Source organism: Typopeltis vanoorti, chromosome 14 (assembly GCF_054136105.1).
Source record: "Typopeltis vanoorti isolate ZY-2024b chromosome 14, IOZ_Tvanoo_1.0, whole genome shotgun sequence".
Taxonomy (NCBI): Eukaryota; Metazoa; Arthropoda; class Arachnida; order Uropygi; family Thelyphonidae; genus Typopeltis; species Typopeltis vanoorti.
The window spans coordinates 113850613-113874027 of record NC_143562.1 but is presented as its reverse complement, the minus strand read 5'-3'; the positions used below and the strand labels follow the sequence as shown (position 1 = coordinate 113874027).

Sequence of the window (23415 nt, the reverse complement as noted above, 5' to 3'; positions counted from 1 at the left end):
GTAAGACAGTTTACAACTGCAAGGGACCTGGTAAACACCAGGTAGGTCTAGGGGAAGTGGTTGGTCTTTAGTGGAGCGGATAAGGGATGCCAATTTTCTGTAAGGTTTGTAACAGGAGGTCAGGTCACGTTTTTTTAAGATTTTGGTAATCTTTTCTGAGGTGCCTCGGATGTAGGGAATGGTGATGGATTTAGAGTAATCCTTGTTGTGGAGGGGGGGGGGATCTGTGGTTTGTAGGTTCTAATATTTTTTGGATTTTTTTTGGGGGGTAGCCATTGGCTGAGAAAGTGTTGAGGATGTGATTTAGTTCAGTGTTTAGGGCCAAGTCGTTTGAACAGATTAGTTTAGCCCTGTTGTATAGTGTTTTCACTACTCCATATTGTTGTGTGTGTGGGGGGGGGGTGGTTGTTGGTGAATGTATCTGCCTGTATGGGTGGGTTTTCTGTAAACTGAGAAAACCAAGGATCCATTAGGCTGGTGGGTGACTAGTGTGTCTAGGAAAGGGAGGCTGTTGTTTTCCTCTTTTTCCAGAGTGAATTTGATTCTGGGGTGTTGGTTGTTTAAGTGTGTTAAGAAGGAGAGAAGTGTTTCAGAGCCATGTGGCCAAATAGCGAACACATCATCAACGTAGCGAAGCCATATGGTTGGTTTTTGTAGGGCAGAGGCTAAGGCTTTTTCTTCAAAGGTCTCCATAAAGAAATTGGCCAAGGGTGGGGAGAGTGGTGAACCCATGGCTGTCCCCTCTATTTGTTTGTAGAATTTTCCCTGCCAAACGAAATAGCCTGAGTTCATTGTAAACTGAAATAAGGCTGAGATATCGGGAGAAAATTTAGCTTGGATTAGCTCTAAAGTTTCCTTGAGTGGGACATTTGTAAATAAAGAGGACACATCAAAGCTGACCATTATGTCAGTATGTTGGAGTGTAAGGTTTTCTATGCTGGCTTTGAAATGGGCTGAGTTTTTTATGTGTGATGGTGTGTTGCCAGTATAGTGTGTGAGCTCTTTGGCCAAATGTTTAGCTAATTTGTATGTGGGGGAATCAATGCCATCCACTATGGGACGTAATGGCACATTTTCTTTGTGTATTTTTGGGAGTCCGTAAATACGGGGGGGTATAGAGTTAAACGGCTTTAATCTGTTGGTAACTTCTATAGGCCAAGAAGTGACTCTCTTAAGGAGCCTGTGAAGTTTTCTAATTTGAGAGTTGGTGGGATTGTAATTGATAGGGAGGTAAGTGGCCCAATCTAATAGAAGAGCATTCAGCTTACCTGTGTAGTCCTTTTGGTTAAGTACTACAGTTGCATTTTCCTTATCCACTTTGGTGATAACTAATTCTTTATTATTCTTCATTTCCTGTAGAGCTTTACATTCCTTGTTTGATATGTTGGTTTTTGGTGGTCTTGCTTTGGAAAGGACACAGGCTACATCCAGTCTTACACTGTTGGCGACTTGATGTGGAAGGTGGCGGATTCTGCGCTCGATCTGGATCATAATATCCTCACTAGGTATTTTATTGGGAGCAATGGCGAAGTTGTGTCCACGTGACAGCGCGTTGAGTGCTTCAGGCTTCAGGGTGACTGAAGAAAGGTTGATTACCGTGTTGGTAGCAGGTTTTGGAAAGACGGTAGAGTTCTTTTTTAATTTTTCGAACTTTTTCATCTGTCAGCCTCGTATTTTTTTAAATTATTTTTCGGCAGCGGTACATGAGATGTCATGTAAAATCGACCAAAGTTTGTGGTTCAAAGTGCGCGAAAGCTCATCTTCGACGGCACGAATAGCTTCATTAATGTCCGCTAAGAGCGACCGCATGGCGGTGATTTGTTCGCATAGCAACGCGTAGCTAGCGCGGTTATATATTCGGAGAGCTTTTTGTGACACAAACCGGTGCTTAAATTTTACACAGTTCGGGATTACTTTATTATCCCGGCAGCGTTTCAGGAACGCTAGACGATTTAATTGTCTAGACAGCTTCAATTTCAATTTACCGTATTGGCGGGCCTTCCGTGCGATTGTATCTCCGTGGATGATGTTGATTCTCGTAGACAGGCTTATACGTTGGTTATGCATTATTAAAACACTTAAGGAATAGAACAACGTAGTTAAGGAACTGTCTTACTTTGGCCAAACAGGCAGGACAGCGAATATCAGAATTTCGGAACACAAGGACTACATCTGTTTTCACAAATACAGTCATTCTGGGCTTGCGGACCATGCTGGATACACGCCACAGAATACGGTGGAAGAAAGCTACAGTGATACACCGTAGCAAATACAAATTTGAAAGACTCTTTATGGAATCAGCCTCAGCCCTAAGAAATTCTCCAAACCTCAACAAATTTGGTTGTATGTGACTGCCCCTAATTTGGGAGGCCTACATCTGCAGACCTTCAGCCCAACGGCCAAGAACACCTACTTAGCCCGCTAGAGGGCACCATCAGGACTGTTAGGAGAACAATAGCTTCATCTCTTCATTCCCAGTTTCTGTGTTGTAGTGCCTACGTGCACGTAACTTTTTTGTAAGTTCCTTTAGAAAATGGCAACGTGACGTTGCCGAAATATCGGAAAATATTTATTAAAGTTTAATTTAATTTATATCCTTAACTACGTTGTTCTATTCCATAAGTGTTTTAATAAAACCTTAAGCTTAAGTTGGGCTGGGAACCAAGGTTTCGAACTGTTTATGTTGGAAGAAACATTTATATCATTGTGTTAAATTTAAATTTGAATATTAACTGAATTTTGGGGGAGGATAAAGCCTGAGTATAAGAGAGAATATTGTCCCAAGTGAATTTTGCAAGACGGAATACGTCAGATATGCTCCATACTAGGATTGTGGAATGTATCTATGTATACGTGTTATTCCTACATATGGGAACTGAGCACTCTGTAAGAATTAACCAAGCCTGAACATAGTTATACAAAGAAGAGTATGAGATTGATAGTATAAGATTTTAGAGTAAACCTTTTGGATATGTTAACTTAAGAGGAGGGGAGGGGAAATTCAGGTTCTCTAGAATTGGAATTTCTAACTAAAGTGTATATATGTATTTGTCTAAATAAATGTATTTCTTTAATTCAAACCTCATGAGTCTGTCATTGTTCTGAGAATTGAATTACCACTTGTTAAATTTCGGACCATGCATAAATAAAAGGAGAATCATTAACAACTAAGAAAGGGGGACCACGACTGCAAACCACTTGATCCCTATATTGTTTTTTCAGTAGTTTTAAATTGTGTGTCAGAATTCAGTTGCCGGCTGGCGCAGTCGACCTAAAAGAATATAAATTTGTCGGCAATGGAATAGCTGAGAATAAGTAAGATAAGTAAATAATATAACTACTAATAACAGGGCTAGTACAAATACGTAACACCTCAACTCTTTATCCTCTTCTTAGAAGTCTGTAAAACCATAGCCGATGAACCAGGTGTAAAAATCAATAGTACCAACATTAATCATATAAAATATGTGGATGATATCATTATTTTAGCAGATTCTAAACCACAGCTAGAAAAAACTATTAATATTTTAAATGACTCTTGTAAAACTTATGGTATGAAAATAAATCTTCATAAAACAAAAATAATGAAGATAGGTAGAGAAAAAGAAAATATTTCTATAAATCTTGAAAATCACCTGCTGGAACAAGTTAATAAATAAATCTTGGCAGTCTTATATCTAGTAACCTCAACAATATGTAAACAGCAAAACACAGGCTAAACCTAGGTTGGACCAACATGAATAAACTAAACAAAATATGGAAAAATAAAAAAATCCCAACGAGTCTAAAATTATATAAAACAATTATTATCCCAACAGCTACTTATGCTTCAGAAGCCTGGAGATTAACTCAGCAACCAATCAAGAAACTTCAAGCATTTGAAATGAAATGCCTCAGAAAAATTAATAACACCCACTGGATGTAACACAAGCTAATGATCAAGTCAGAACAGATTTAGACTTCCTAGATAATATAATAGACACAATCATTAAGCATCAACTGAGATGATTTGGTCATATTCAGAGAATGGCCCCTCGTAGACTCCCATATTTAGCTCTGAATGGATATATCGGAAGAAAAAGAACTAGAGGCAGACCAAGAAGAACTTGGATAAAGTTGCTGAAAGAACATTCACATCTACCCAGCTATATAGTCATGACTGAGATGGCTAAATATCGCGATAAGTGGAGAACCTTTCTTCTTAGTGGACTCAACCCATTACCAATTGGATGAGATGAGGCCTCCAAGGAGTCAAAACTCATCGTGGGAGGTCCTTTCTAGGAAATGCAAGTCTATCAAGACTTATCATGGGAGGTGCCTCCTAGGAAGCACGAAGTCAATTATACCATCCTTAAACTCATTGACCATTCTCACTCTCACCACTCTATCAGGCAATGCATTCCACAGTTCAACCACCCTCCATGGAAAGAAACCACTCCTCACAGTTTCCTTTCATAACTTCCAGGGATGGCCCCTTGTCATCACTCCTTTCCCCTGTTCAACCAAGCGAAAGAACTCCACAGTGTCAACCCTGTAACCATCTCTCAACAGTTTAAAAGTCTCAATCTTATCACTTCTCCTTCTTCTATCCACCAAACTCTGCAGTCCACATTCCCTCATTGTACTAACAATGTACTAACATTGTACAGTCCTGAAACTGTCTTTGTTATCCGCCTTTGTACCCTTTCCAGTTAATTTATCCACTTCAAATCCTGGGGACCAAATCTGAGAACAATAGTCTGTGGTCTGATCATGGTTTTATACAACGGAATGATAACTCTTTTATCTCTGCAGGTCAGCATCCTTCTCATTATTGTAGCAATCCTCTGTGTTACCTTCACCACCTTTGCAATATGATGCTTGAATTTCAGGTTTCTATCAATCATCAACGAGAGATCTCTTGTATCCCCTACTTCCTCCAGTATAGCTCCTCCAATAGAATATGCAGCATCCCATCGATGTGTCCCAAACCTCAAGACATTACGTTTTGCTGCATTAAACCGACACCCCCATTCATTTGCCCATCTGTCTAGCTTATTCAAATCCTCTTGCAGGACTACCACATCTGCACTATTAATAATAACCCATCCCAGCTTCACATCATCCACAAACAACTGAAGAAACTACTGACAATGTCATTGATATAAAGATAAAACAATATAGGTCCCATTTTTTTTTTTTTTTTTAATTCTTGGATTGTGTCTATTTAGTAAAGCTGATACCATGATATATGAGCTTATCTTAAATTAAAACTTTTTGCATTATCTGAATGAACAACATACTGAAATATCTTATTTCTGATACTGGTACACTCATCCAAAGTAAGACTAAATCCAATTCCACTAATTATTTAATTTTTGATATTTGCTCCTTTATGCTGACTGCAGTCTAAAATTAAATATATGACTAGTTCTTTGATAATACATATAATTCTGCTTTCATTATAAAATTGCATAATGTACCACAGTAAAAATTAATTATTGTACAAATATTTCCTCTTACTTATCATAATAGATCATCATCATCAATGTCTATGAACAACAACAGTGAAGAATTTGAAGGAAAGAAACAGTATAGCGCATGCATTACATCAGAATCCCTCCATACACGTAGTTGCATGCTCGTTACATTAAACATAACTGGGCTGAACCCAGTTATGTTTAACCTAACGAAAATAATTAAAATAAAATACAACCTATTTAATACAGTTGAGGATATCAATTTTGCAAATTTTAGGGATGATAAGGCATCCATTCTGATTAAGTTCAGTTGATAGAGCTAAAATAGAGTTTCCACACTTTCTATGAGTAAACATTGATATTTAGACAGATTATTATTATTATTATTATTATTACATGACACCTCCAGGTAGTCCAAGGACTCATCGTGGGAGGGCACACTACTCTACTTCGCTAAATACATCCTCTCCACTACTACTTAATTCTCCAACTACGACACTACAACACCATCTATCGCCCATCATCACCAACAACAGTATTTTTGCTGTAAATTGCATATGTGTTCTGAAGGCCGATTTGTTTGTACGTGGGATGAAAAACCTCAGTTTCCTGGAGAAAAACCCTGCTACCACCATGTGAGATCAGCTAACTAACCTTCAACTGAAAAAGTCCATATAAGGATTCCCCTCGTCATGATGAGAATCGAACCCAGGTGGTTTCCAATCAAGGGTGCAATATTCCGCTATTCTTCCAATTGTGCTATGGTGGCTATATAATTATTACATAGCCACCTGTAATTTCACCAAGTAGCATAAATGGTGAAAGTTTGTCCTTTGAAGAATGCAAAAGATTGTGAATTTGGTTGTGGGGCTTGAAGGTAACAATAAGTTTGCATTTTTTCATAATCTTTGGCACATGTTCAGAGATGTCATTAATGTAAGATACAGAAGTCCTGTGGATTTTTTCCACTGGATGCTGCCTAGGAGGTGTTTTTTTTTTTTTTTTAATTCTTGGATTGTGTCTATTTAGTAAAGCTGATACCATGCTTTTGAGATGGAAAGGGAACTAACATATTATAAATGTAGCATCCCATAAAAGTTGATTTTGATAGAAAGGAGCAGAAAGTGATAAATATGGTTCCAGTTTGATGTGTATGTCCAGAAAAGGAAATTCCTCTGGATTCTTTTTTCAATGTAAATTTAATTCAAGGATCTACACACGGTTAATTCAAGAATGTAAACTGATTTTTGTAGAAATGAATGGAGTTCAGGATATGTGTGATTCCAAATTGCAAAAATGTCATTATGCAGAGCAAAAACACATGGCTTTGAGTTATTTCACATGAAAGGATAAACTATACTAATAAGTGGAAGAAACTGTGATGGGCTCACCATTATCAACTAACCTAGCTAACTTTTATCTGAAACAAATGAGAGAAGGAATCTTCACTATTGACCAAAAACTAAAAATTTCAAATGCAGCTCATGCACTCTACTGTTTCTCTTTATCAAATTCCTCACTGTTGTGCTTCGCTCACACTGATGATGTTGTACAATACACAGGGTGAAATATTTGTACAACAAAAATTTTTACTGTGGTATGTGTGTGATTTTATTATTGAAACCCCACAGGTCTCACTACATAAGAAAATAATTCTGCTTTGAAACTAATTCATATCTAAAAGAAATATTATTGGTAATTGTATAAAATGAGATTCCATCTTCTGCAACCAATTTAGATACAGTCTCAAATAATTTTCTTCCTTTACAAAAGTTTAAAATTGCCTGATTCAGTCATATTTCCTTTGATATTATTATTACATGACATACCAGGCAGTCCAAGGAATCATCGTGAGAGGGCACACTATTCTACTTCACTAAATACAATTCATCGTCTCCACTACTACTTAATTCTCCAACGACATTACTACCATCAATGGCATCTATCGCCCATCATCACTAACAACAGTATTTTTTGTCTGTAAATTGCATGTATTCTGAAGGCCGATTTGTCTGTATGCGGAATGAAAAACCCGAGTTTCCGGGAGAAAAAACCCTGCTACCACTGCTGTACGAGGTCGGCTAACTCACCTTCAACTGAATATATAGGAAGGTTTTTTTAATTTTATTTTATTTTAGTAACTAGTATTTGATGCCTTACATGAAATTTGCTTTGAACAAGAACTGAAATGATTCCTCATTCTGACATATTTTAAAGTGTCAACTATGAATAATTAAACATGTTTGACACATAGCCCTCTGATTAAGACAATGTTACACCAATATGTTTCACAGTCTTTATGGCTGACAACATTTTCAGGAAGATATTTAACACAAACAAAAGATCTCAAAAATTTCCAATAGCCATTATTTCTATAAAAAACATACTGGACCGACAATTTAATTATGCACATCATTAAGACCATTACGTGAATGTTTGTACATTGTTGTGCAAACTCATATGTGACTGCTGGCATGACAGAGGTCATGAATGTTATATATAATACACTAATTAATGACTTCCAGATGTTATGAAGGACTTGGTTTCTATTTAGTGTGCAATGCAGTGGCGGCCGGTGAAAATTTTAAGTGGGGTTGCTGCACATACAAAATGAAAAAAATAAAAAATTATTTTTTTCCTAATCAGTAACCAATTTATTAATAAATAAATTTACATATTAAAAAATTGCTTCATGAAAAACATTTCACCCTCACCACGAACAAACACCAATAATAAAAGTTTCGTATCTCACAAAAATAATGCGCAAACATACGATACACTGCTCGTTTGAGCAGTGTCGGAATGACTTGTAATGTGCAATCACAAGCACAAACGAATATCAGCGAGACAGGCTGCAATTGGTTGAAAGTGATAATATCGACACTGCATTAGATCGCAGTGTATTTGTTTTGTACTCTAAAGTGTTAATCGAACAATTCCATTTATTAACTATTCAATCACTCTCGAAACATAAGCTGTAACCGTTAACATGTTGTATTGCATTTATATAATGTTGTAAGCATTGTTATTGTTTATAAACACAAACAAATTTTAAAATTTTTATTTTTTTTTCCTTGGGGGTGCTGCAGTGTCACAGTGCTTATGTATGGGCCACCACTGGTGCAATGTGACTGAATTACCTTCCCAGAAGACTTCTTGAACAATTTGACATAAGTATTCTAAGGCATGGAGGGAGCATGCAAATCCATTGTGTGATGCTTTGTGAAGATGCGTACTATGAGTCCACTTCTTTCTTCTCTCTTATTTTCTACACTGCCTACTCGTCATTTATTTTTAATGGATTATGAATCTTCTCTCAGTTTGACTCATGTACATCTTTCCACAAGAACAAGAAACTTACAAGGGAGGGGGGGGGCTGAAAAGTTTGGATAGATACTTAGAACAAAAATTATATTAAAGCAACTAATATAACCACAAGAAAGAACATCCGAGGATATAAGAATATAAGAACATAAATTACTTTCATAGCTCTGCTACTAGTATGTTTATCATAAATGCTAGGTGTTTATCAGAACTTTTCAGATCCTCCCCCCCCCCCCTCAATGAGTCCTTGGACTCCCTGGAGGTGTCAAATAATAATAATAATACTGCAGGATGCTGCTTGTAGAATGGTATGCTATCTTTCAGAGAATATAAAAAACTTCATAAGGTGTTAATGGTTTGAAGGTCATTCTGATATTGACTGATTTTAATAAATGAGCTATTTTTCTTGATGTGTTGCCAACATATGGTAAATGGACTGTGCCTTTGCAATTGATTTCCCAGTTAACACAAGAAAGTTAATCGGAAAATAACAGTTTCTTTATTACTTCTTTGAATTTTGGATTAACTGATGAAATAGGATTTGAAGTTCTTTTCTTTTAATTTCATTATTATTGAGTATTTTATTTTATTTATTTATTTAATTTTTTATGTTGTTTTCGTCCATGAAAGATTATTTGCATACCTATAGTACAGGTTGTACTGTGGACAGGCTATGGATAATTTTTTTCTATTTTTATCAATTTTATATATTTTTTTTTGTATTTAAATTTTTTTTTTTTTTTAATACTCTGGAAATTCTGCTCTAGAGACCAAACATGGAACTTTTATCAAGCCACTTTAGGGCTCCAATAAGTGGAGAAGTGGTCTCACACTGGGCAATAACGTGCATCTCCCACCTAAAGACAATCACAAACATCCACGCCCACGGTGGAATTCAAACCCACATCCTGTTGGTTGGAAAGAGGGTACACTAACCTCTTGGCTAACCAGACTGGCCAAAGTATATTTAAGGCTCTATTTTTCAAGGTTCTGATAATACTGAATATATGTTGATGGTGATGGAAAGAGCTTGCATGTAAATACCTATCCATATGGTTTTGTTTTCTATAAGCCTCTAATGTTAATCCTTTTGAGTTGTGTTTGTTTACATATCTAGTAATGGTAATTTACCTCCCCCCACCTTTTTTTTAAATGTGAATTTGATTGTGAATGGCAGTTATTCAGGAATTGCACAAAATCTTCATGGTCTTACTAGGTGTGTTTCCATCATCATCATCAAATTCCTGATGTGTACCCTCAAGGGGTGTACAGGATATGACAGTACTACATGAAAAAATTACATCATTACTAACTTCCTATCTACAATTTTCCTCCAAATCAGTCTGTTACTTGTCAAGACTCCAACATTATCAGATCTTATATTTCTATCATCTAAGGCACTTTGTACTGTATCAATCCACCTATATCTTGGTCTTCCTCTGGGTCGTTTTCCTGCCAACCTGGCAGAGAACACTTGTTTTGCTAATCATTCCTCTCCCATTCTATTTAAGTGACCATACCATCTGAGATTAGCTCTGCTAACGCATTCCTGGATGCTGACAATGTCAAGTTCTTTCCTAATATCCTCATTTTTAATATGATATTGCCATTGATGCCATCTGTTCACGCCTCTAATCTTTCTCAGGACTCTCATATCTGCGGTCTCTAGTCTTTGGTCAAGTGTTTTACTTCTGACCCAGCTCTCAGATCCATAAGTTAAAATTGGTTTGAACACAGTCTTGTATACAGCTAATTTAGTGTTCCGACTAATTTCTTTCTTATTCCATATGAATTTATTCAATTGACTTCCCACCATACCAGCTTTGCTGATTCTGTTGTCTATTTCTATATTTAGTTTACCATCTTCAGTAAAAATTGTGCCTAAGTAGCTGAAATGTTTTACTTGTTCCACAGGTTCTCCATTCACAACACAGTTGACATTTTCAATGATTCTGCCTATTTTCATTGTCTTTGTCTTTTTATTGCTGACCTTCATACCATATCTATTACAACAGCTATTCATTTTAGTCAGAGAATCTTGCAGACTTGTAGCGGATTTATTTAGAAGTATAACATCATCCGCATAAAGCAAATATGACATTAACATCTCCAATTTTGATATCAGGTTTAATACCACATTCCTTCATAATGTGATCCATATAGATAATGAATAACAGAGGGGATAATGTACATCCTTGCCTCACACCAGATTTAACATTAAACCATCTTCCTGTACTTCCTTCAATTCTAACTGCTGACTCACAACTCAAATAAAGAGTATTGCTTGATATAATGCCCCATTGACACCATATAACTGCAGCGTATTGAATAGCTTCTCTCTTGGCACCTTGTCATATGCCTTTTCCAAATCGACAAAACTTAAATACAGATCTTTGTTATATTCCCATGCTTTCTCGACTATTTGTCGTAAAGTGAAGATCTGATCCTGACAGCCTCTATTTGGCCTGAATCCAGCTTGTTCTTCACCAAGCTTTTCTTCCACAATTCTTCTCAACCGTTTCTCAAGTATACTTGCATAGATTTTGCCAGGAACACTCAGTAGGGAAATACCTCTCTAATTCTCACATTCAGTTTTATTTCCCTTTTTATATATGGGTACTATGAGAGCTCTACTCCAATCATCGGGAATTCGTCCCTCTGTCCAGGCTTTCTGAACTATGCAGTGCAGCCACTGTAAGACACTTATACCACCATACTTCAGCATTTCTGGTCGAATATTATCTACACCTGCTGCCTTTCCACATTTCAAGCCTTTGATGGCTTTTTTCTACTTCAAGTATGGATATGTATTCCTGACTGCATGCCTGGTCAGTGTTTTTTATCACTGTGCTGTCATCACTGCTTGTTTCATTTAGCAGTTTTTCAAAGTAATTACTCCATACTTCAAGGATATCTTTTTCTCCTGTTTTCATTTCACCTTTATCATCTCTAATTCCTTTTACAGCACTCTTTCCTCCATTCCTAAGCTTCTTCAACAACCTCCAGAATATTTTGCCACCTTCTTGATATTTATTTTCTATATTCTTGCCAAACTCCTACCATGACTTTTGTTTAGCTAGTTTTACACACTGTTTAGCTTTCTTACATTTGTCTCTGTATTCTGTAAGAGTAAAAGCTGACTTATTTGCCAGGAACTTTTGATATGCTTTCTTCTTTTCCTTCACTGCCTCTTTAACTTCCTGTGTCCACCAGGGAGTTCTGATTTTTTTATCCTTGCACACAACCTCACCACATGCCTCTCTGGCAGAATCAATCAATGTTTCCTTCAGAGTTTGCCACTGAATCTCCAAGGTTTGATTCCTGTTCTCAAACTCTTTCATTTTCTTTTCAATAATATTTCTGTATTTTAGTCTACAGTTCACATCTGAGAGCTGCTCAACTTTTATTCGCTTTAAAACTTTCTTACATGTTATTCTTTTCAATATGAAATTCAATTTTATCCTGCTCAAGACTAAATAGTGATCACTTCCAATTTCAAATCCTCTGTACACTCTGGTGTCCTGCACCAAGGAGAAAACATCACTATCAACAATAACATAGTCAATGAGACTTTTCTTATTCCTAGCCTCTTCTCTCCATGTGAATTTGTGCACATTTTTATGTTGGAACATGGTGTTAGTAATAACCAGTCCATGTCCTGAGCAGAAATCCAACAGATATTTGCCATTATTATTAGCTTTGCTCTTTTCTCCAAATTTTCCCAAAATATTTTTGTATGTTTCACAATCATTTCCTACTCTACTATTTAGATCCCCAACAAGGACCAACTTTTCCTTTTTCATTGTGTCAGTTGCTTTTTCTAAAGCCTCAAAAAATTCCTCCACTTCTACCTTAGTAGAACCGTCTGTGGGACCATAGGCACAAATAAGTCTCATTGTCCAGTTCCCCATTCTCATATTTGCCCACATTACTCTACTTGAGACTGACTGCCATTCAAGAAGATTAGCCTCGTATTTTGTGTTGAATACTATGGCTACTCCTTCTTTTCCTTGATTGTCATTGCCTGAATATAACATTTTGTATTTATTGCTCAGAAAGATCTCACCAGTTTTGGTCTTTTTTGTTTCAGTCACCCCTATTATGTCGATCTGGTACTTATCTAATTCCTCAGCTAGCTCCATTTCTTTGCCATTCAGGCTTCTTACGTTGATAGTACCGATCTTTAACTCTGGTGATGTTGAGTTGGGGTTTGTTTTCAGATTTGTTCCAGTAGCTGACTTTTCGCTGTTCACCCTGGTTCCCTGGCGAAAACAACGGGGGCCTTGTTTAACCGGGCGACGCCCCAGCCGGCATGAAATTTTGTCATGTTGTACCATTATTTTTTATTTTGGTTTAACCAATAAGAATACAATTTGGTCGGCTAAATCCCAAATTGCCAGCCCATCCTCGTTCGTTCAGTATCAAAGTAGATACCCAACAGGGTGCACCACGAGAAGGTGAGGATTGGACATTAGGTCAGAAGCCCTGGTCGGCTCTCCGCATTCCTTTAAAGGCTATGTGGAGGTCTCCTCTCAGTTATACAGCTTTGACCCTTAAGCACCCCAGGTGTGTTTCCATATAAGAAAAATGTCATCAACATAACTCCAAGAGACATAGACACAGGCTTTAGGATTGTCTAAGCTATACTAACCCTCCTCTGTTTATATACCAATGCGAGAAGTACAAGGAATAAGTCAGAAGAGTTTACAGCATTGGTTATTACAGTCCTCAGATAATAGGAATATCGGAAATGTGGTTGACTGGAAATGATATCTTGACTGGCACTGAAGTTGAAGGATATAGTATTTTTAGAGAAGACAGAAATTATAAAAAAGGAGGGAATGTATTAGTGATGATAGCAAATGAGTTGTGTCCATGTGGAGACTATGGAAGTAGAGGGTAAAAATGAGAATGATTTTGAAAGTGTCTGGTGTGAAATAAGTGTTAATAGAGAGAGAGAGAGAGAGATATTTAGTTGGGGTGTGTTACAGACCTGGGAATAATGAACAAGATGAGAAAGAAATGCATAAGCAAATTAGTTTAACTAATAAAAAAAGCATTATATTAATGGGGGAATTCAATTTTTGAAATATAAATTGGGAAGAAGAAATAGCTTATGGGAAAAAGGAAAAAGATTTTCTTGAATTCTTAAGGGATCACTATCTCATACAGTTGGTGATAGAAGGAACCCATATGCAAAATGCACTGAATTTAGTGATAGCGTCAGATAACGTAATTGTTAACAACATATCAAATTGTCGCCAGTTGGTGACAATAATCATGTAGTCCTGACCTGGGAGGTGTGAAAACATGCAGAGGCATCTAGATTAAAAGGGCACATGTGGAACTATAAGGCAGGAGATTATGGAAAACTCAGAAAACAACTTGAAAGAGTTCTATGGGAAAAAGAACTTGAAGGAAAAGCGATTAATAAGGTGTGGATCATAATTAAGAAGTATTTGATGAGGGCAATAACAGACTGTGTGCCTAAATCAAAAAGGATTAACAAAATAGATGTTAAATGGATGAATAGGGAAATTAAGCAGGAACCGCAGAAGAAGAGAAGATTATGGAGAAAATATAAACTTCCGAAGATGTGAACAGTTGCATGATATATATAAAGTGCAGGCAAGAAGAGGTGACAAGTTTAACAAGAAAGTTGAAATTAGAGTATAAGAGGAGACTAGCGAAACAGGCTAAGAAAAACCCCAGTGAATTTTTCTGTTATGCAGCTAGCAAAAGAAAGAATGATTATGGAAGGATAACTGCTGGATAGAGATGGCACAGAAGTGACCATGGAAGAAGTTATTGTGAAGTTGTTCAGTGATCATTTTGCTTAGGTTTTTCATACTGATGGTAATGATACTATTCTAAGGAAACAGGAAGTTGAGGAATCAGTACTTCAACCTAGTTCCTTGAAGCTGAATGAGGTAGAAGACTATGATTGCTTAAGTCGTACTGACGTGAATAAGGATACTGGAATATATGAAATTTCACCATTTGTCATGCTAGGCAAGAATGCACTAAGGCACTGACACTTCCATTAACTCGGTTGTTTAATGAGAGTCTAGTGTCCTCAACAATCCCTAATGAGTGGAAAGAGGGCAGGATTGTTCTGGAAAAATAATCATAATTTAAAATTCTGAATATTTTTACGTGTTGTTTATGTTAGTATGTTTATTAGTTTTAGTTTCATAACATGCATTGTCGGCACTTGCGATGTGCCCGTTATGTAAATTGTTTTGTGAAAAGTGATATGTAAAGTAGTTAAAAAGTTTATCAGGCAATTTCTTACCTTTCAATGATAACAGCGCAATTCATAGAAATTGGCGCTCTTTAGTTGTTTTTGAATGAATCTATTTCCAAAATTGGACTCTTTCCCTTCCAACGGGCGGTTCGTTAATATGGCAGTCTACGGGAGACCAGAGCGGACACATTTTTATGTGAGAGGCGCCCCGTGTTCGTTCGCAACCAGATGTGACGTCGCAAGAAGGGGATGAAACCGGAAGTTACGCCAAGTTGACATAGCTGTGACATGCAGCTCTGCTGCTGTCTCAGCGACGATAGCTTTTAGTGGTTCCGGTATCTGGTACGGGAACTTGCAGCAGACTGTTGGTTAGGTTAGGTTACGTTCCAGCGAGATGCTTTCCTCCTCCTAACCTAACGTAACCTAATTAACCTTAACCTAAACCTAGAATATCTAGAAAATACCTAGATTATTCACGTCAGTCAGCTGGTTTTTTTTTGGGGGGGGGGGGGTTAAGGGTTATTGCATGGATCTCATATGCGGCAGACCATACCAGATATACTCATTTCCACACCACCTATGAGGTAGAGTATGAGGTGTGTTTTTTTTTAATGTGGTATTTTTAATGTGGTACAGACCAGTTTGCATTTCTGGAGTGGTTATTAAAATATTGGAGAGATTGGTTAGGAATAGAATACAAGATTGGGTGAACAAGGAAAAAATTCTTTATAGAGGTCAGTATTGGTTTGTTAAAGGAAGGTCTTGTTTTACAAATTTGCTTACATTTTATAATAAGGTGACTACCATTCTGGATAGAAGTAAATAAATAAATTCCGTGTGATGATACAGCGTTCCCCCCCCCCTTTTTTTTTTAATGGAAGTTCATGGTACCATCTAGTCCCCCCAAAATTTTATCTGGGCTCCGGAACTGGCATAGGCTGACGAATCAGACCTATGGCTGGGTCAGTATTCCTGACTGTAATCAGTGTGTGTCCTCGGACCGGTTTGCCTGCTTGCAGGATGAAAAACACCAGATAAACTAGCAGAAAAAACCGTGCTGTCCACGCCCAAGACCAGCTAACTTGGCTATGGCTGAGGAAGATCCTTGAGCTCCTCACGTCGTTGATGGGAATCAAACCTAGGTCACTCCTTCCCAGGCATATGGTTGTGAAGTGCAAAGCCACTAGGCTAACCACGCAGACTGGATAGAGGTGATTCATATACAGTGATACTTCTGGATTTTACAAAGGCATTTGACAGGCTACCACATAATAAACTGGTGTATAAGTTACAGCATATGGGACTGGAAAATCAGTTGACTGATTGGATAGCAAACTGGCTTTCTAATCAATATCAAACGTGGTGTAGAGAGGTACCACGTCTCTTAGAAGGAGAGTTACCAGTAGAGTCCCACAAGGTTCTGTTCTATGCCCACTGCTGTTTAATTTGTTTGTTAATGATATTACGAGTGATCTGCAAGCTGATATTTAGCTGTTTGCAGATGATGGTAAGCTTGGAAAAGTTATCAGGAATGATGCAGATGTACTGGTGCTTCAGAACGATTTGAATAAAGTGGCTATGTGGACAGACAAATGGGGATATCAACTTAACACCTGTAAATGTAAGGATTTGCATTTTGGATATCAAAAAAGTAAAGCTGCCTATCATATTGAAGACATTGTATTACAGGAGGTGGAGGAAGCATATGATCTTGGGATAGTGGTGGATAAAGAATTGAAGTTCAAGGAATATTGCAAAAATAATAAAAACAGCACAAAGAAATGTCAGTATACTAAGAAGTAGAGATAAGGATGTGGTCATTCCACTGTACAAGGCTTTGATTAGACCACATCTGGACTACTATGTATAGATTTGGTTCCCTGCATTTCTAGGTGAGAAGCAAGCTGTGCGAAAAAATTCAGAGGCAAATCACAAAAGCAATATTGTGATTGTGGAATACTGACCTATGAAGACAGGTTGAGAGAATGTAAATTACAGACATTAGTCAATAGGCGGAAGAGGGGGTGATATGAGAGATGTATTAATTGCTAAGGGATGTTTATCAAATAGATACCAAGGATATTTTTCAAAGGGTTGAAGGAGGGAAGGGGATAGAGATAAGAGGTCATTCTTGGAAATTATATAAAGGTGTGGTGCAAAAGAGAGTGCAGCATGACTTTTTTGCATGGAGAGTGGAATTTATTGCCAAATGAGATGGTTAATGTGCAAACATTGAACCAATTTAAGATGAGGTATGATAAACATTATCACTGTTAGAATGCATCTTACTACTGCCTCCCTTGATGAGTCTTGACTCCAGGAGATGTTTTTAAAATAATAATAATAGCTTCTTTCTCAAACTTTTCCACATATAAGTTAGCAAAGGGGATGTGATAGAGGTAAGTTTGTTGTCAGGCCATACTTTTGGTAATAAATCTTCCTTTCTAAGTAAAGAATGAGGATTGAAGGCAATGATGGAAGAGATGTGCAATTTCGGCAAGAGATAAGTCTGTAAGGATATCCATTGATTCTTCCACAGAGATGCTTTTAAACAAAGAAACTACATCTAAAGAACCTAAAATGTCTGTCGAGTAATTGTAATTTGTGTGCATGAAAGTTTCTCTAAAAAATGTTGTGGTGTGCTGAGTTTTTCAATTTTGACAGGTATTTAGAAAAAAATATGTCGGAGAGCTCCTGCCAGCTACTACTGGAATGAAGCGGGATGTCCATTATATGTACAGGGTCCACATTGGAACTTCCTAGTTTCAACATGTTACTACTAAAGTGTATGGACCACAGTGTCGAAATTGTAAAAATGAGAAGGAACACTCACCATGTTTTTGCAAAAAAAATTTCTGGATGAAACTTGTAGTTCCTAGAATGTTTGAACAACCCAAACGTTCCAGATTTTTTACCGCTCATTGAAACTAGGGAGGTACAATGTGGACACCCTGTACTTTGGTTCATCTTCTCTTGGCCCTTTCCAACATATCCTCATCACCATGAAAACCAGGGTACCAAATCTGTGTACAATAATTCATATGAGGTCTGATCAAGGCCTTATACAATGGAACCAGAACCTCTTTATTTCTGCATCATTGCCACAATATTATGTGATGTCTTCACAACTTGTGCCAAGTGATCTCTGAACTTCAGATCCTTGTCCTAGAATGTTTGAACAACCCAAACGTTCCAGATTTTTTACCGCTCATTGAAACTAGGGAGGTACAATGTGGACACCCTGTACTTTGGTTCATCTTCTCTTGGCCCTTTCCAACATATCCTCATCACCATGAAAACCAGGGTACCAAATCTGTGTACAATAATTCATATGAGGTCTGATCAAGGCCTTATACAATGGAACCAGAACCTCTTTATTTCTGCATCATTGCCACAATATTATGTGATGTCTTCACAACTTGTGCCAAGTGATCTCTGAACTTCAGATCCTTGTCCACCACTGCAACAAGATCTCTTATCTCCTCAACTTCCTCTAAAATTTCCCTGCCAAGTGTATACTTTGCATCCCATTGTTGCCAACCAAATTTCAGAACCTTACACTTCGCAACAGTAAACTGACAGTTCCATACAGTTGCCTGCTCATACAATCTATTCAAATCCTCTTGTAATGACTAGAATTTCCTTTAAGTATGATAATATCATCAGTCACATAAATTTCTTAGTGTTCTTCTCTAATGCTGTGATGTTACATTAGGAGAATGCTTTAAGAACAGCACACTAAACAGAAACCAAAGACTTATCTTTTATAACATCTAGAAGTCACTAATTAGTGTATGTAACATTTGTGACCTCTGTTATGCCAGCAGTCACATGAGTTTGCATAACAATGTACGAAGTTCACACAGTATGATTGCATAATTCAATTGTCAATCCAGTATTTTTTTTCAGTTTATAGAAATAATGCCTGTTGGAAATGTTTGTGATCGATCTTCACCACTAAAAGGTCTATGAGTCAAATCCAGTTAATTATTCATAGTTGATATAAACTACTCATACTTTATTAAATTAAAAACATTTCTTAGTGTTCCAAACTTTGGATTGATTTATTTTCATTCTGAAGCTAAAGTGAAAATATTAAAATTATAATTTTTTATCTTACCAACAAAATATCAAATGTGACCCAAATTTAAAAATAAAAATGAATAATAATAACTTCACCAAACATTAGAGTCTGAAATTTTGTTGGCTCCAGCTATGAGCAGCTAAGTTTAATAAAATCATCTACTATTTTGACTGTTTCATTGCACTTAATTCATAATCATATTATCCATATAATGATATCATTGCAGTGGTGTAGCTAGAGCTTTTGCCGCCTCTCAATACACACCAAAAATACTACAAAAAGTCAAAACGACGTATAGGGAAATAAATTAAAACACTATGTTTATTTTTGAAGTAAAACTTTAATTTTGACATTCTAAAATGTTATTTTTCTTTCTTTTCTGTTAGAAAAATCGTCGATGACATTGGCGGTCTATTTCATAGTAATGTAGGTAATTCTTAATCAATTTTATTTTGAAAACTCCTCTCACAATTAGCAACACTTACAGCAATTGTGAGGAAAATTCATAGTAGTATTACAATATTTGGAACTGAGTTCTCGAGACTGTATTTTAGAATTAACCAAAAGTTTAAAAAGGTTCAAAGTACCGCACGAGGCAGACCGCCTCCTCCACCCCCCCCCCCCCACCCCTCTAGCTACGCCTCGGTATCATTGTATTATGCTAAATGGATCAAGGATGGAATGCTTTGAGGTTGAGTGATGCATAGAAATATTATTTTTTCAAGCCAGCTCAGGATACCATTTTCTTTCTTACATGCTAGCTTTCCAAATCTGGCATGGCTGCCTCTCTCTCTGTGCGTGTATGTGTGTGTTAACTTCACTACTTTTTTTTTTTTTTTTTTTAATCTTGAGCCCATACACAGGAGGTTGGTTGGTTGGTCAACCTATAGTACATTAGTACCGTGTATGGGTGGTGGGTTGGGAAAGGAGGAATTTGTTTACATTTGATTTGAATGACTTTAAATTGCATTCCTTGGGAAACACAGCAGGTGGAAGATTGTTCCACAGTGCAGCAGTTGCAGGGATGAAGGAAGAGGAAAAGAAACTTGTTCTGTTTGTTTCTAGGTGAACTGTGAAGGGATGTTGTGCAGCAGCTGTACGTGTTCCAATGAGTTTAGTACTGAGCAGAGGAATTATTGATGATATTTCCGATGAGCATTTCCCATGGAAATATTTGTAGAATATACATACTGCAGAGACCATACGTCTGTGTGAAAAAGGGGGTGGGGGGGGGGAGTTGGTAAGGGATGGATCATTGATAAGTCTAATTGCTCTCCTCTGTATTGAGTCGAGCATTTTGGGGCCCCACCCCATATGTGAGCGCAGTATTCAATAGTTGGGTGGATTTATGACTTGTATAATGTTAATAGCTGTTCGGGGGTGAAGTAACGTCTTGAGCGAAAGATGAATCCTAGTTTTTTTGAGGCTGAGGATGCAATGTTTGAGATATTTTTATGCTAGGAGAGGTTTGATGTGAGGGTGATTCCAAGGAGTGAGATCTCAAACTGTCTGGAGATTTGGGTATCATTAAAAAGGATATTGGGAAAAAATGGTTCTTTTTTTTTTTTATGGGAAATAGTACAGAACTGGGTTTTATTGGCATTGAAATTTATGAGGTTATCTGAACCCCATTACTACTCTCAAAGGTAAATGCCCAATTATCACAGTCAACCAATTTACCAATGACAATAAAAAGAAATGAACAAAATAAAGCCTTCTAATCCATAATTAATGCCAAAGAAACCTAGAAGGATGTAGAAAGTTTTCTCACTTGGTTACATATTAAATTAAACTTGTCTTCTACATTAATTCAACCTGTATCTCTTCTGGGTCTGGCTCTCACTGATTAGGCTGCAAATAAAGATCAAAACAAGTCTGGGAAGTGACCCTTCCATAATGCATAGCATTATACATGTTCTAAAGGATGTGTGCTTTGCATTATGAGATACTAAGATAACTGATGTTAAGTCATCAGCTCCTATGTACAAGTAGCCCAGTCAAGAAGATACTTCATGCACAAACTTTGTTTGCTTACACTTGGTTAAAGGATGAAATAAGAATATAATTTCTTGTCAAGTTTAATTTGAACCTAGAAGGCATATGATTTCATAGCTTTTCCTAATGATTCTGACAAAGCAAAATAATAGTGGAATCACTCAAAAATATCAATCAGGAAGGCTCCTCTGAAAAATATGATTTCAAATGGTACTGAATTGCAATGTGCCAGTTTAACTAAGGAAGTTTTTGCACAGCTGGTCAAGTGAACATGAAGATAAATATGTATGATATAAGCTGGCCCACAACCCCTACCCCCCAAATACAAGCCTTGCTGCAAGGGATTAAAATGACAGCTGAGTGGGCTGATGATGAGAAGGTGACTATATAGTCTTCTGGCAAACCTTTCTGATTCCATAATGCTAGACTACCAGAAGAAAAATCATTATCAGTTCACAATTCTAGTTGCCAACAGAAACATTTTTTTCAGCTGATTCCCAAGTTAGTTGAACTTTGCTACAAGCAAGTTTTGTCCCTTTCTGGAAACAGCATGACTTATAAACATTGCCCACAGAACTCATACTATTCCAGATAATAACAACAACAACACTAATTAGGGTTTAGATGATGAGTGACAGTTGTCTGTTTAGTCTTGTTCTGACACCTTCAAAATCATCAGTATGAGCTCAAATGAGTGAGGAAATTACAAGGAAAGTGTACATGAACTTGTACTAAGAAGAACTGAAATCCATTATGGAAAAGGAACTAGAGAACAGAAACAACATAGTGGCATCTATAATCAAGGAAGCAGTGAAATAAACAGTCCTAGAGACAGAAAAGCCAAAGAAGAGGTGGATTTCACAGGAGCATCAAAGATAATTTAAAAAAAAAGAGAGCTTTAAAGATTAGGAGAGAGATCTTTGTGGAAATGGAAGAACAGTATAGAGCAAAATGCAATGAAGTAAAGAAGGCAGTTAGAAGAAATGAATCAAAATGGCTAGAGGAACAGTGTGAGGATATCAATACATACTTTGGTGAATACAGAACAAAAGCAGTATATAAGATGATCAGAAACATCAACAAGAAATGGAGTCCAAAGCAGAGAGCCATAAATAATGAAAGTGGTCAAATCTTGATGAACACAGAAGAAATAGGAGAGAGAAGAACAAGATACTGCTCAGAGTTATATAGGACACATTATTGTCCTATATATTGTCCTATTTGTTAAGGTCAAAAGAAGTTAATTGATGAACTGAGGAAAATATCACTACCAAGCACAGATGGAGAAACAGATATACTGCGGGATGAGGTTGTAAAGACAGTAAAACATCTGAAAGACTATAAAAGCTCTGGGAATGATGAGATCACTGGAGAGATGTCAAAACATGGTGATGAGGCAAAACACCAAAAGAATGGACAAGATCAATCCTAATACCTATTCACAAAAAGAAAATGAACTGCAAAAATTACAGAACAATAGCTCAAAAAAAAATCATGTGGGAAAAGTATACTTATGATGATATTAACAGAAAGAATAAGGAAACAAAGTGAAGAAAATCTGGAAGATGAGTAGGCAGGATTTAGATTGTAAGAAAGAAATAAGATCCCAGATAACAAAAGCTGAAGTAAACCTACAGGCAATGGAAGAGAAAAAAGTACTATGCACCAGATATTAGTGTTAAGATTAATTGTGGAGAAAGCTCTACATAAAAATATTTATACCTGTTTTGTTGACTTTCAGAAAGCATTTAATAGTATAGATCAGAAAGCCATATGGACTGTACTTGAATCTTGTAGAGTGGACAAGAACGTGGTATGTCTCTTGCAGAACATCAATGACAATGCAGAGGCTGCTATGAGAAACTGTGGAGAAATAGGAAGATGGTTCAAGATAACAAGAGGCACAAGACAAGGAGACCCCATATCCCCAAGCATCTTTATCCTGCTTTCAGAAAGAACAATGGATGTCATAAAGGAAAATATAAGGAAAGAACTAAGATAAACAACTTGCAATTTGGAGATGACAGTCATTATTGAAGATGAAGAGCAACTAGAAAGAACAGTGAACAGCAAATAAAGGTCAACAGACAAGAGCTGAAAGAAGTTAGGAACTTCACAGGGAGCAACATGACACAGGATTTAGATTGTAAGAAAGAAATAAGATCCCAGATAACAAAAGCTGAAGTAAACCTACAGCCAATGGACAATATATGGAAAAGTAAATCAATAAGCCTTCCCATAAAGTTGAACTGCTGGAAACATGCATATTCAAAGGTCCTCTCTATGGTTGTGAGTCACAGGACAAA

The 23415-nt window shown here is 36.9% G+C and overlaps 1 protein-coding gene across 8 annotated transcripts in view; it reads right to left on the bottom strand.

Annotated features, from left to right (window-relative positions):
• Positions 1-23415, bottom strand: part of LOC150099845 (queuosine-tRNA galactosyltransferase-like) — a 529602-nt gene that overhangs the window by 258829 nt on the left and 247358 nt on the right. The window lies entirely within an intron of this gene.